Genomic DNA, 12,807 nt, shown 5'->3' with positions numbered 1-12,807 from the left:
GCACACGCACACACACAGTGCACAAACAAGCATGGGCATGGTACCCACACACACATACACACAATATGCACTAATGAAGCTGTTCTCCTTTCCTCTCTTTTTCGTTCCTGGCTCACTGAAACATGCATAAATCATAATAAACAGAGAGATGAATTTTTAATCAGAAGCTCCCTGCCTGTGTCTTCAGCCCCAGCCTCCTATGGGGAGGAGATGCTGTGATGTGCCAGGTATATGGAGCCTGATATGGCAGGGCCTCCTTCGGGAGGGCTGCTCACTGAGACATGCCTGTCTGGGCTGCCTTGTGCTGGGCATGATCTGCTGGACCGAGCCGTCTCTCTGGAGTTGAGGCTGGCCCTTCGAAAACGCAGCCTGTACTTGCAGGAGGCTTTGGACAGTTAGAGTGGGACACCTGGGGAGAAATATTCAATAAAACTCTGAGCTTGGTTTTAATCAGAGAGCAGTCAGTCATTATTCTGACTGTCCATTAACATACATGAAATAGATCCTAAGAAAGTTAGAGTTCATAACTTTGCACTAAATTGTGCAGTAAAAGGTTGAAATATTTGAAAATAAATCTTTTTTTGAGATTTTCCTTTATTTTTAAAGAAAGATTTGCAGGTCCAACATTTTCAGCCATGTTTTTCCAGAAGGCATCCAGTTTCTTTCCCCATGAGAGCCTTTTCTCTCTGGAGACTAAACCGCTTCGCCCCAGACTTTTAGTTTTTAGTTTTGCTCCCCTTTTCTGGAAAGCTTAGGCTGCTTGAGGTGAGAATGATGCTTCTTATTGGCAGACCCAGTTTTTCATAAAAGGTTATATATTGTGGTGAAACTCTGACAGAATCAGGGGCCAAAAATTCTTCCACGACCTGGAATTAACACCAGGATTTATGGATATTTGCCAGGATGGTACGGCCAAGTCAGTAATGTTCTGAGCTGTAAACTAGTTCATGCAAATAGCAGTTCAATAAAAATACAATATCGAGGACGGATCATACATGTTCAACTCTTTTTTTAATAGTGGGAGTTGGAAGTGGTCAGGAGGCTGTGAGCTACACCAGAGGCTGTGGAAATTGCATATATTTGTGATATGCTAATCTTGTTGCATTGAGGTTATTTATATTCTGTCTTAATAAACTGTGAAAATTCAGTGCACAATTGACTTCATGCTGTACTTGGCCTCCTTCCATCGGCGCAACACAACTTTACTGTGATGTATACGATTTATTTACCTCATAAAAACTTCATAAAAGGGTGGTAAAGCTGAGTTAAGGTTGGTTTATTTTCCACTCTGTCTGCAGCTCTATATCTGGAGTCTGAGCCCGGGTTGAGCTGTGCCAGAAACACAGAGATGATGTGCAGTAAATGCGAATAGTGGGCATTGTCGGCGTGGCTCGGTGCCGGACTGGGCCGTGCCCAGTGGTCATGCAGGCAGTCCAGAGCTGGACTGGCGCTAGGTTGTTCCAGAGCTGTAGTATTAGACTCAAATAGGCCCACAACATAACAACATGAGCTGAGCTGTCACAGGGGATTACTTCAGCTAGGCAAGCCAGCGGGGTCTCCACTGCTCTGCTGCTCTACCAGGGAGAGAGAGAGCGAGAGTTAGAGAGTGGGGGGTATGGGGAGGGGGAGATAGGGAAGAAGAGGAGGGTGGAGAGCGGGATGGGGGTGGGGGGTGGGGGGGGACGCTTGTTTCTCTATGAGAGAAGAGGGAACAACGGCAGAGAGGCTGAGAGGAACAAGGCAGAAGAGAGAGAAGCAAAGAGAGGCCGCTTGTTGCAAACATCTAGCAGGGGGGGGAAGGGAAGAGAGGAACAGAGGACAAAAGAGGAGGAGGAAAGAAAAGAGTTGCCAGCTTGTATCCTGATAAAGTGCATTAGTTTGCTTGTGATGTTGGAGCACTCGTCCGAGCTGGGCTTTGTGGGGAGAGTGTGTGTTGATGCCACTTGCTGCCTCCCTCCTGCAGCCGCCGGTGCGGGATCTATGAGAGCTGACGAGCTGCTGCTGAGGTACACACTCGCACGCACACGCATCTGTGCTCACACGTACAACAACGAACATGCGAGTACTTCTTTCTGACCCAGATGCTGCCTCCGTGCGATCCAGCTAGGGTGTGCCTCTGCTGCATGGTTACTTTGGCATCAGCGAGGTTCATGAGTGTGTGTGTGTGTGTGTGTGTGTGTGTGTGTGTGTGTGTGTGTGTGTGTGTGTGTGTGTGTGGAGGGGGAACCTAAACAAAGTCCAGATGCTGGCTTATTCCTGTGTTTTCTGGAGATTTGACGTCTGCAACACCTCCTACCTGGACCTTCAGCCTAACAGTGTTGTTAGCTGGCAGGATATTTCTCACTGCTTCCCTGCAACTGTTTGCCCAGTCAAGCGTAACATCCAATGCTTGTACTTCTGCTTTTTTTGTTGTTGTTCTCTATCTTCCGCTTCGTCCACCCCTCCTCCTGCTGTGTTAGCAGCATTGTGTGGACTACAAACAGTTAAAGCTGAAGAATTAGCAAATAAATGGTCGCTAACAGTAAATTTTTTTTTTGCCTCTACTGCTTTTAAATTAAACATCTGGCTGGTCAGTGTCATTCACCTTTGACTTCATTCACAGTTCAGTTGTTTTTATTTATATACAATGTTTTTCATGCAGTCGCTGTGTTTGCCTTTCAGCTAATTTACATTTTCGTATTATTCCACCCACATGTACATGAATATGTATGATTTATAGTCTTACTCGCTTCCTTGGTGTCAAGAGTTGTAGCATTTAATGATGTCAGTGCTGATTCTTAAGCTTGTAATAGAATTCTGATGTCTTAAAGTAAGAAAAAAACACCACATTTTCTGTTGGACCTACACAATAACACACACACACAACCACTATTATCTGATGAAACTATAAAGATGTCCGTTATTTCACCTAAGACTTTTAATGCTCCCTGATTGTTTAAGATTTGAGATGAAGCCACCCACTGGCTTGTAGACTTGTGAAGCTTGAAATCAGCTTTTGTGGCCACCACTGTATCATTTTGTTTAATCCAGACGTGTTCGTATTTTGTCTTTCGTCCCTCACCCCCAACCGGTGGCAGGACATGGGCACCACTCCCTGGGCCTGGTTGTGTCAGAGTTTTCTTCCTGTTAAAAGTAAGTTTTTCCTTCCCGCTGTCACCAAGTGTTTGCTCATAGGTGGGGATATTCTGTATTGTTGCAGGGTCATAGCTTTGCAATATAAAACCCCTTAAGATCGACTGTTGTGATTAGGCGCTAAATAAATAAAACTGAATTGAACTGGAAGCCTGCAAAACCCCAACAGACTGTATGGCACTGACCAGTGCTAACTGACATACAAAAAATACACCAAAGTGTCCTTCACTAAAAACTGTGGCGCACATATTTTGGTGTGTATTAGAATGATCAAATATCCAGTGCTTGAATTCATAGGAGCTAAACTAAAGCTTAGCAGACAGCAAGCATCACCCACTGCTCAGTTGAGGTTGCAATGCCTGAAATAATCATTTAAACAGGTGAGTTAAATAAATCAAAAACATTTCCCATACAGTTGTTAATTGGTTATAAAAACCAAAATAAAAAGATTTTTATTCTTTTTATAAATTCGGGGCATTTTAACATGGCGGTCTAACTCCATAGTTGAGTTATTTAACAATTTATTGTAGACCATAAAAGTCTCATTTGAATATTATAATTGTTTTTGTTGCCAGTTACTTTTTAATTATAAACTTGTTCATTTTGGAAGATTCTTCTTTTATATAATTATTTTAAGGTTTATAACATAATATATTATATTTAAAAGACTAAAAATATGTACTGTAAGTTTTCATCAGTATTCATCACCAGTGGTGGAAAATGATTTGCGAGACTTTTTTGTAGCATTGGCTGTTTAAAATGAAGAAAAACAGAGTACAGATGGAATGGGGGATCTCGGTAAGAAGACCAAATGCACCCACTCAACCACTCGCCATTTGACTGTGTCCAACTAACAAAGCTTGAATTTGTACTTGCTATTTATTTACTGAAATCTGTGCAATTTCTTTTGCATGTCTTATGGAGGGATGGTGGAGAAATGCCTGTTCTTGTTCTGTATGTTGAACTGTTGGGAAACGTTACGAGAAACTGAAACAGGAGAGTAATGAAGTGACAGTAGTGAGGATGGGAAGGAAAGAAGCATCCCTGCTTTCAAAATGTGAGCCAAGCAGTCGAGACGCCCAACTTTTCTCTCTCCAGCCTTTCCCCTCCATTCCCGCCTTTCAAAGTGAATCATTTTTATTTTTAAAGTTCCGATTACAGATAAATTTTCCCCTACCAGTCACACTTTGTCTGAACTCCCCTCCTGTTGCATACAAGATTGAAACAAGCTTCTGCTGCGCACCTGATCATGAAAAACAGTCATGCTGAGGTTGACTTGTTTTGCAACGAGTCAACATATTTCATTGATGTTTGCAGGTAGTAATTTATTGCACCATAATTTACTGACTGAATCGGTGAATGCTTCATTGGGTGACAAATGAAACTGCTTTTGAGGCATGCACTTCATTTGCAATTTCCCGATGAAAAATATGACTTTGAGCGCTTTCTGCATCAAGCAGTTTCTCCCAGTGAGAAACATGGGGGATATTTTCCAGTGGTTTAGCACATGTGTGGGTTTATAGGTGGTGCGGTGGGCTGAGATAGCGTGAACATCAAATGACAAAGTCCACTGCAGCAGATTAGTGATGACAGATACCAGTAATTAATTTGGGGCTTTCCTCCAGCAGAGTGGTTATGAAATAAAACAGTAGTTATGTAGTTAAAATTGTTAACGTTGATCCAGTACAGAAGACTCTGTGACATTTTAGTCTTAGGACAATACAGAGATAGGAACTAAAAATACAGAAAGCAAAGAGTGTCAAAATTTGTGAATGCCACCTAGCTGCTGACTCCCAGCCTCACTAAAAAACGATGGTTCATCTACATGAGAGTAAAAAAAGCAAAAAGAGAAAAAGAGAAGTAACATGGCAGCACTGCAGGTCTCGTAAAACATTGCCAAGGAATTCACCCACTTTCCTAAAAAAGTGTCTCAAAAAGATTTCACAGTAGATATCAAAGGTGAAGCCAGTTTTAGATTTATCAGCTGATTGGAACTCCTGCACTTACCTACTCGTGTCTCATCGGCTGCCCGACCTTCTCAGGGGTTTGATTGACTTTCATCATCTGATAAAGGTGTGTTGTTTGGACCTGATTAAGGTCTGACAGACCAAAACTTTGTGATTTAATAAATATTTCAACAGTGGGCAAGACTGTGTGGGAGTTCCAGTCATGTGTTCTTAAAAAAGTACATTTCCTGACGTGCTAGTCACTTATTCTGGTGTGCGATTATGTCCAATTATGTCTTTGTCGGTAAAAAGCTATAAAATTAATGATGATTCAGAGCTCACAAAGTTCTGACAGCTACTCTAATTCTTAATAGCCTGCAGCTCAATGCTTCCTGGTTCAAAATCCTTAGGAAATAACACTTGAACTTTTTATTCTTTCTTTGCAGTTTTCGTACCAATCCAGTGGGTCAGGTTGGACTCTTGGTGGCGTCATTCTGGCCCACGGGCCATATCTTTGACACTCCTGGTGCACCGAAAACTATGTCGCCCACAGTTGCAGAGCTTGACTCTTACAAGGGAACTAAAGTGAGGTCATTTAGACCTCTACCTCAAATTGCACCAGGACTACCCTCCAAAATTGGAGCCAAATAATTAATATTTCAATTCAGAGCCAGTGTGCTTTAACACACTATAACCTTACCAACTGTTTTATAAATTGAAGTAAAGAGAACTCATGTCAGAGGAAACTTGCAGAAATAATCAGCACATCTTCCCCTGAGAGTTTGCTTATGTGAGCTAATATTAGTCCTCTTTTGCTCCACCCCTCCTATTCCTCCTTCTTTCTTTCCTCTTGGAGCACTGGCAGTAAAACCAAGCAGCCCTTCTCATTCACCCCACACAGTGTGCCTATCTAATGGTGTGGAGGATATTACGCTTCTATTAGAGCTATGACCGTTGGTTTAGAGTCACTGCCTCTCACTCCCATTTTCCCAGATGGGTCAGGGCAATGGGCGTTAAAACGGCCTCTGTTCCCTCCTCCCCCTTCCTCCCCTCCAGCCTTCTTGAATCTGCTAAACCAGCCGTCGAAGCCTCTGTGAAGGGAGCGCACCTCGTCTCCGCGCTACAACGATTTAATCTGCCGAGCACCTTTTCAATCAAAGAGTGTCAGGCAGGGCCGCTCTCGACACGACTCTAATACAATGCATGGACACACACGTACAGGAAGTGAGGGCGAGCGAGGGCGACTACTCCTGCGCGCACGTGCATCACATGCCCAGGCGCAGATCAATACTCGCAATCATACAGGTGACAATAGGCGCAGGTTTATCGCCCCTGATTCACACCCTGCTATCATCACCTTTTCAAAATCGCACAATCAAGGGAGGGGAGGGTGAAGGCAGAGGGTGCATATGTGAAAGAGGAAGGAGGGAACAGAGCACGGGAGCTTGCAGGTACATGAAATGTGTGAATATGTGCGTGAAATGAATTGAAATGGGTGTGAAAGTGCATCTATTTGCAGGCGGATGCATATGCACATCCCTTTGTATGCCTGTGTGTGTGTGTTTGCATGTGCATGAGTGAATTTCCGCTGTGTGCGTGTGCGGCAGATGCGTTATATTCCTCCTTTCTTTTTTTGGAGTGTGTGCGTGTACATCTGTGTGACTGTGTATGAGGTGTGTATGTGTGACGGTTGTTATCAGAATGACACCATCCCACTCCCTCTCTCCTGCAGCCCCAGAGGATCAGTGGAGCTGCACCAGTTTCAAATGAAAATAAATGAGAGGCAGTGACCGCTACTGCCTGGGTCCCGCTTTAATGAGGAAAAGGAGCAGAGAGGGAGGGAGGAGAAGGAGAGGACAGAGGTGGTGGAGGAGGGACGAGAGGATGGGGAGAAGGCAAGGGGAGAAATTGGAAAGTGAGGGTGAGATTGGCCCGAGTTGGCAACGACGGGACCGAGAGAGAGAGAGAGAGAGAGAGAGAGAGAGAGAGAAAGAGAGACGAATGGAAAAGAGAGGAGGGGGTGGTGATGAATGGAGGGCCTCTGTCTGTCACTGATGCGATGGCCAATTACAGTTGGAGCACGCTCCGATGCACTGCAGGTGGAGCGGACACTGTTTTGAGTGGCCAGAGAATATCCCTCCATCCTCCATTTGCATTGAGAGGAGAAATCACTGCACAGTGTACAACTTAGAGCAGCTTTGGGGGGTTTACTTTGTGATTCAATAGAACATTACACCTTTGTGGATCTGGGCTGAACTATACAGGGATTTTTTTTTTTTACCACGCATCTTCAAGGATTATACGCTCCCTTGAGGTATATTTTTCTTTTACTTCCCAAGCATATTAAACCCTTAAAAGAGTAATGAAGCACTGCTTTTTCAGCTTGGGGCTCGTACCAAAGTTGTGTAGTGACATGGTAGTGTGGCCGACACGTCTGGAAGTACAGCCGACACATTTTAATGCACAGAGTACCACTTTAGTGTCTTTTTTAACATGCAACGTGGTCCGTGGGGTTCAAAAGAAGGCCCACAACATCTGAAAGAGACAATGTAAGGCCGTACACATGGTGCTCTGCTTTTATTCTCACTGTTGTGGGAAGTTTGCACGGTAACACGTGGTTTATTATTATAAAAGGGAGTATTTTTCACCCAGACAATGACAGAAAAAGAGAAGCCAAAAAAGGAAAGCGAAATTAAAAGTGAAAAGTGAAGTGAAAGTGTAAAAATCATAGACGTCAGGTAGAGACATGTATACAACCCACCATCGTACAAAGATTTATTCTTCTGAATCTAGTAAAATCGCATTATGAAGCAGTCGAGCGACTGAGTTTCAACTCAGTTTTATTTATATAACACAGCAAGACTTGTTTCAGCTGCTTTATATCATAAGGAACCCACACTATCACACGATATGATAATAATCAGCACACATTCATACATATACATACATAAAGCTTCAGTAAAACTATAGAAATATATAACACGATCCTATCATTTAGGATATTAACCTCATCCGGATCCTCTAACATTGTCCTTATGGAAAATCAGAATGAACAGGGTGTTCTCAAAATAGGTTAAAATTATTATAACTGTGGAAGATTCTAGATAAAAATTAATGGCATGTAATAGTAGCATGTAAACACAACAGTAGTCAAAAGAGTGGAGAGAGGAAGGAATGCTCGCTGCATCATGGGAAGTCCCCCAGCAGCCTGAGCCTATAGCAGAAACTACAGGGTCGTTCAGGGTCACCTGATCCTTAGTGATCCTAAAAAATATAGACATACGCTTCCTGTATTCCTACATGACACTAGCATTTCCTAGCAGTATCCTTCATACACTGGTTTTCGCAGGATTTTTAAATTAAGTCTAAAGGTTGTGTTACATTGTTCAAAGAGCTGCTCGAAACCACATAAAAAACAAATTTCCCACGTGTGGGACTAATAAAGGTTATCTTATCTTATCTTATCTTATAAAGCTTTAGGTTGGAGATGTAACTTAACCAAATTTCAGAGCTTTTTACTGCCATAGAAACTCAGGTGTAGCATAACTTGATACAGGCCTTTAAAATATCACAGAATTAACCCAAAAAGAGCCATGGGGCTTATTGAGAGTTTGCAGATATGAGGTCAGCAGCGATGCATTTCTACTTCAGCGCGGCTGAGCGTTGTCCATGCCTGTCTAGCAGAAACTATTAAAACTAGCAGACAGCAGCACAGTATACCCGGGAGGCCTCTTCAGGGGCAGAGGACATCAAGTGTGTGTGTGTGTGTGTGTGTGTGTGTGTGTGTGTGTGTGTGTGTGTGTGTGTGTGTGTGTGTGTGTGTGTGTGTGCAGCGAGAGAGATACAGACAGACCCACACATGTCATGTCGAGACCACCGGTGCAGACATTAGTGTGTTAGGGTCAGTGAGCAGGTCAGGAGGTATTTGCTCGACAGTGTTGGACTTGATCACGATGTCCTGTAATGCGGAATTTATTTGTGTAGTCTACGTGTACATGTGACTCTAGAGGTCAGAAGCACGTGATGTGATTTTTCCACTTTGAACAACTTAAAAATTGCACTCATCCTTCTCTGCCAAACTAGAACAGACAGTCACTAAACTCTTTACAGTAAATACTTTGGCTCACATGTCTGTCTTGGATCATTGCCCAATTATTCATTTTGCACTTTAGATCTTGCCGATACTTCTTCTAATTTAGACTTTTCCCTCAGTCTCAAAAGAAATCGAGATCTCACGACATGTACACATCCATTACTAAGGGCTGTCGCCACCCATTTTGGTTACCTAGGTGACATTACAGAAAAACATTTAACATAAGGTCCTGGCTGAGGGTAAAATAATTAGTTATGAATAATTAATGAAATTGTTGCTGTGGTGCCAGATGTGTAAATGTGCATAGCTCAGAGGAAAGACTCCAACAAATAGCCACAAGCAACAAACTTCAGCTCCTGTTAACATCTTGTCAAACCCAGATTTCACTGGTGTGGTTCTCCAGCAGCTTGAGTATGTAAACTGTGTCTCTTTGCTGTTTGGAGGTAGCGTCTGGATTTACAGCTAATATGCTATCAACATCAAAGTGCTGATCATTGTTCCCCTTTGCAGCTCACAATGTTATCAGTATAAGTCGTTTTAGTGTGGTTCTTATTATACTAATGTTTGCCAGGAACATCAGTAATCTTGTTACATGAATCTTATAAGAGTAATCTAATGACGTGAGGGGTTGAGAAAAGCTTAAAAAGCCTGGTTGAGGAATTTACACTACTGTCTCATCCCAGGGCGCAGCGTTCCTCTCTTCTGTCAGACATCAATAGAATAAGTACAAGCTGATTCTTTCGGTGTTTGTACCTTGGCAAACCTGCAGGTTGGAGGTCAAAAGGTTGACCTCGTCACGCGTTCCATTAAGAACTTTGTTCTTCTATTTTCTACAGCTTATCGGGGTCTGTTTGACGGGTGGAGCAGTCTAAGCAGAGATGTTCAGACCTCCCTCTCCTCGACCACCTCCTCCAACTTTTCTGGTGGGACACTGAGGCATTTCTAAGCCTGCTGATCATCTCTCAAGCATGTCCTGGTTTTGTCCCGGGACTTCCTCTCACTTGGATACCTAGGCGGTGTCCAAGAAGAAGCATAGTCAGATGTTCTGACTTTTTACCTTTAGGCACTAATATCTACTTGGGTAGATGTAGGAAATAATGCTTACCTAGTGTTTATAAACCCTTCCTAGTTCTATCAGAGCTTTCATCCTGTTTCCTTTCCACTGTCGCCAAGTGCCTGCTCATAGGGATCGTCTAATTCTTGAGGTGTTCCCTGTATTACCTGAGGTGACTGTTGTTGTGATTTGGCAATGTTAATAAAATTGAAGTAAACTACATTGAATTAATGCCAGCGGGTCTTTTGCAGATTGGCGTGTTTGAAGAATTGGCCTGTTTCACTATTGCCCCATCATAACACCAACGCCAAAGTCCACCGTGTATAAATCTGACATGTCAGCGGATTTGACAGTCTGACTGTATGAAAATGGTTGGGTAGTATTTTCTCATGTCAGCAGTTTGTTTGTGTATGAGCAGAGGTTTTTTAGGGCGGTTCGCTGGATATGACTGGCACTCTGCATCAGCGATTACAGTACTAGATTAGTACTACTTTATTACCCAAGGACACGAGCTCTGTGGACAGTGCAACTCATATTCAATCCAAATGGAAAGAACAAGAAGACCAAAATGAAACATGCACAAAATTAGCTTCTTTTTAGTCCTCAACACATTTATGTCGATATTAAGAAGTGGTATTAAGCCTCAGCTGTATATTGTTTAATCCCTAAACTGCTGACATTTTCTTCTATTCTTTCTTATGCTAATATTTGCTGCACGTGAATCTTCACATACTGTGAAGGTAAAAAAAATGTTTGAATCACCATAATAACCTTCTTTTTTCTTTTTCACAAAGTGTCTTCATACTCAAGCCATCTTTCTTTCTTGGCGCCGCTCGCGTTTTCACATGATGGTATTTGTGAATAGGCCTCTTTATCCTGGAAATGACAATATATGTGACACACCTGACAAAACATGCATATAAAGAGAGTAAAAAGTGAAGGTTGTGCTAAAATGTTAATCTGAATTCTACTCTTGATTCAAGGTAAATAGATGTTTAATAAAAATTTAAAATTGAACAATAAAAAAGCACTGAGCTGAAAACCCCTAGCCCGGTGAGTTTGTGTGTTTTGAGTCAGATTGTGTTTCCAAAACAGGTCAGCGAGCATTCGGGCACTGCAGCCCACTGCAGGTAGAGATGGGATCCACGTTAACTGGAACACGATGTCCTAACCAGAGTCCAGCAAGGGCCAGAAACAAGCTGACAGAGAGGGTGAAGAGAGGGAGAGGTGCAGTGAGTGATGGAGGAGAGGGGAAGGAGACAGATGAAAGCATGAAAATGGAGGAGAGAAGGAGAAGGCGGCTGGAGAAAATATGGGAATGAGATCTGAAGATTGAACAGTGAGTGGCAGCGAGAGCGATGGAGAGAGTGTTAGAAAGAGATGTCTCTACTTTTATTTGGTTTTCAGTCCGCCGTTCTGAGCTTAACAGAATACGAAAGTAGCAGGAGGACTCGGCTGGACTGGGACGCCTGTAATAGCCTTTCATTTAGGAAGCAGTCTATCTGCAAACGCACACACGTGTACAGTGCGGAATAATCACTGATCAAAATGGGGTTTTTTTCCAGCGACGATGAATGGTAGCAGTCAGGGTCTGTCTGGTTTTTGCTCCTCACATGTCCACTTAGGCTCAAACGCAGATGCTTGCTTTTCTGAATTATTCATGAACCCCTCATTAAATATTCACGTGTGAAAAGCCGGTACCATCAGCTACCCACAATCCTCTCCTCTTGGGTGAGGTACAGGCAGGAAAGAGAAGACAAGCAGGATGATACTTATACTTATGTACCTATCAGAAAGCAGTTTTATTCTTTTGTTTAATTAGTTTTTTTAGGATCTGCTCTTTTTGGTCCTCCCTCTGTGTTTCTTTCTTCTGTCTTGCCCCGCCTTATCTCCTCCTGTTCTCCTTCGTTCTGGGTGATCAATTCGTATTGCTCGGGCAGCTGAGCCCCCCTGAGCCCGGGGTTAGAGAGATGAAGGCAGGGAAAAGATAGAAATAACTAGACAGAGGGAAGAGGCGAGAAAGACAAAAGTACAGGAGAGCAAGCAAAGGCAGAGCCAGACCTTGCCACAAGCAGGGCCTCTTGGCGAACACAGGACCCTCGGGTGAAGAAATGGAGTGATAGGAGAGGTGATGGCTGAGGGTGGAAAGAGACGAGAACAACAGCGGCGGCAGGGAGAAAATAAGGTAGAACACAATGTGTGAAATGTTCACTGGCTCTGAAGACTGGTCCTGAGTAAATACAGGCTCAAGGATGCTTCTGAAGTCTTTGTTCATGCTTTCACAGCGGCGTGTACACAGGCCTACAGCGATTTTAATCTTCACTTGTAAATAAACCGTAACTATGGAGAAATGACGGGCTCAGTGGTCACGCCCGTGCATCAGTCATCACCGAGCACCAAGAACATGACGAGGGTTTTGAGGTTCTGCACACCGGGGTTCTCTTACATGCTGTGCTGGTTTAATTATGAAAGTTTGCAGCGGTGTGTACTCAGGGGGGTTTGGAACATGAAGAACAACACAAGAAACAAGTGTAAACTTTCATGAAATCTCAGTGAAACTTGGCCACGGATCAAAATTTGAA

The 12,807-nt window shown here is 43.2% G+C and overlaps 1 protein-coding gene and 1 long non-coding RNA gene across 24 annotated transcripts in view; both read left to right on the top strand.

Annotated features, from left to right (window-relative positions):
• Positions 1–12,807, top strand: part of celf2 (cugbp, Elav-like family member 2) — a 239,279-nt gene that overhangs the window by 60,690 nt on the left and 165,782 nt on the right. The gene's annotated exons all lie outside the window — the stretch shown is intronic.
• Positions 1,772–11,273, top strand: LOC143413145 (uncharacterized). The gene is made up of 2 exons (XR_013093731.1): positions 1,772–3,132; positions 10,008–11,273. It is a non-coding gene; the product is annotated as an uncharacterized LOC143413145 (long non-coding RNA).

This window comes from Maylandia zebra, linkage group LG17 (assembly GCF_041146795.1).
Source record: "Maylandia zebra isolate NMK-2024a linkage group LG17, Mzebra_GT3a, whole genome shotgun sequence".
NCBI classification, from domain to species: domain Eukaryota; kingdom Metazoa; phylum Chordata; class Actinopteri; order Cichliformes; family Cichlidae; genus Maylandia; species Maylandia zebra.
The sequence above is the reverse complement of the archived record's forward strand: the minus strand, read 5'-3'. Positions and strand labels throughout refer to the sequence as shown.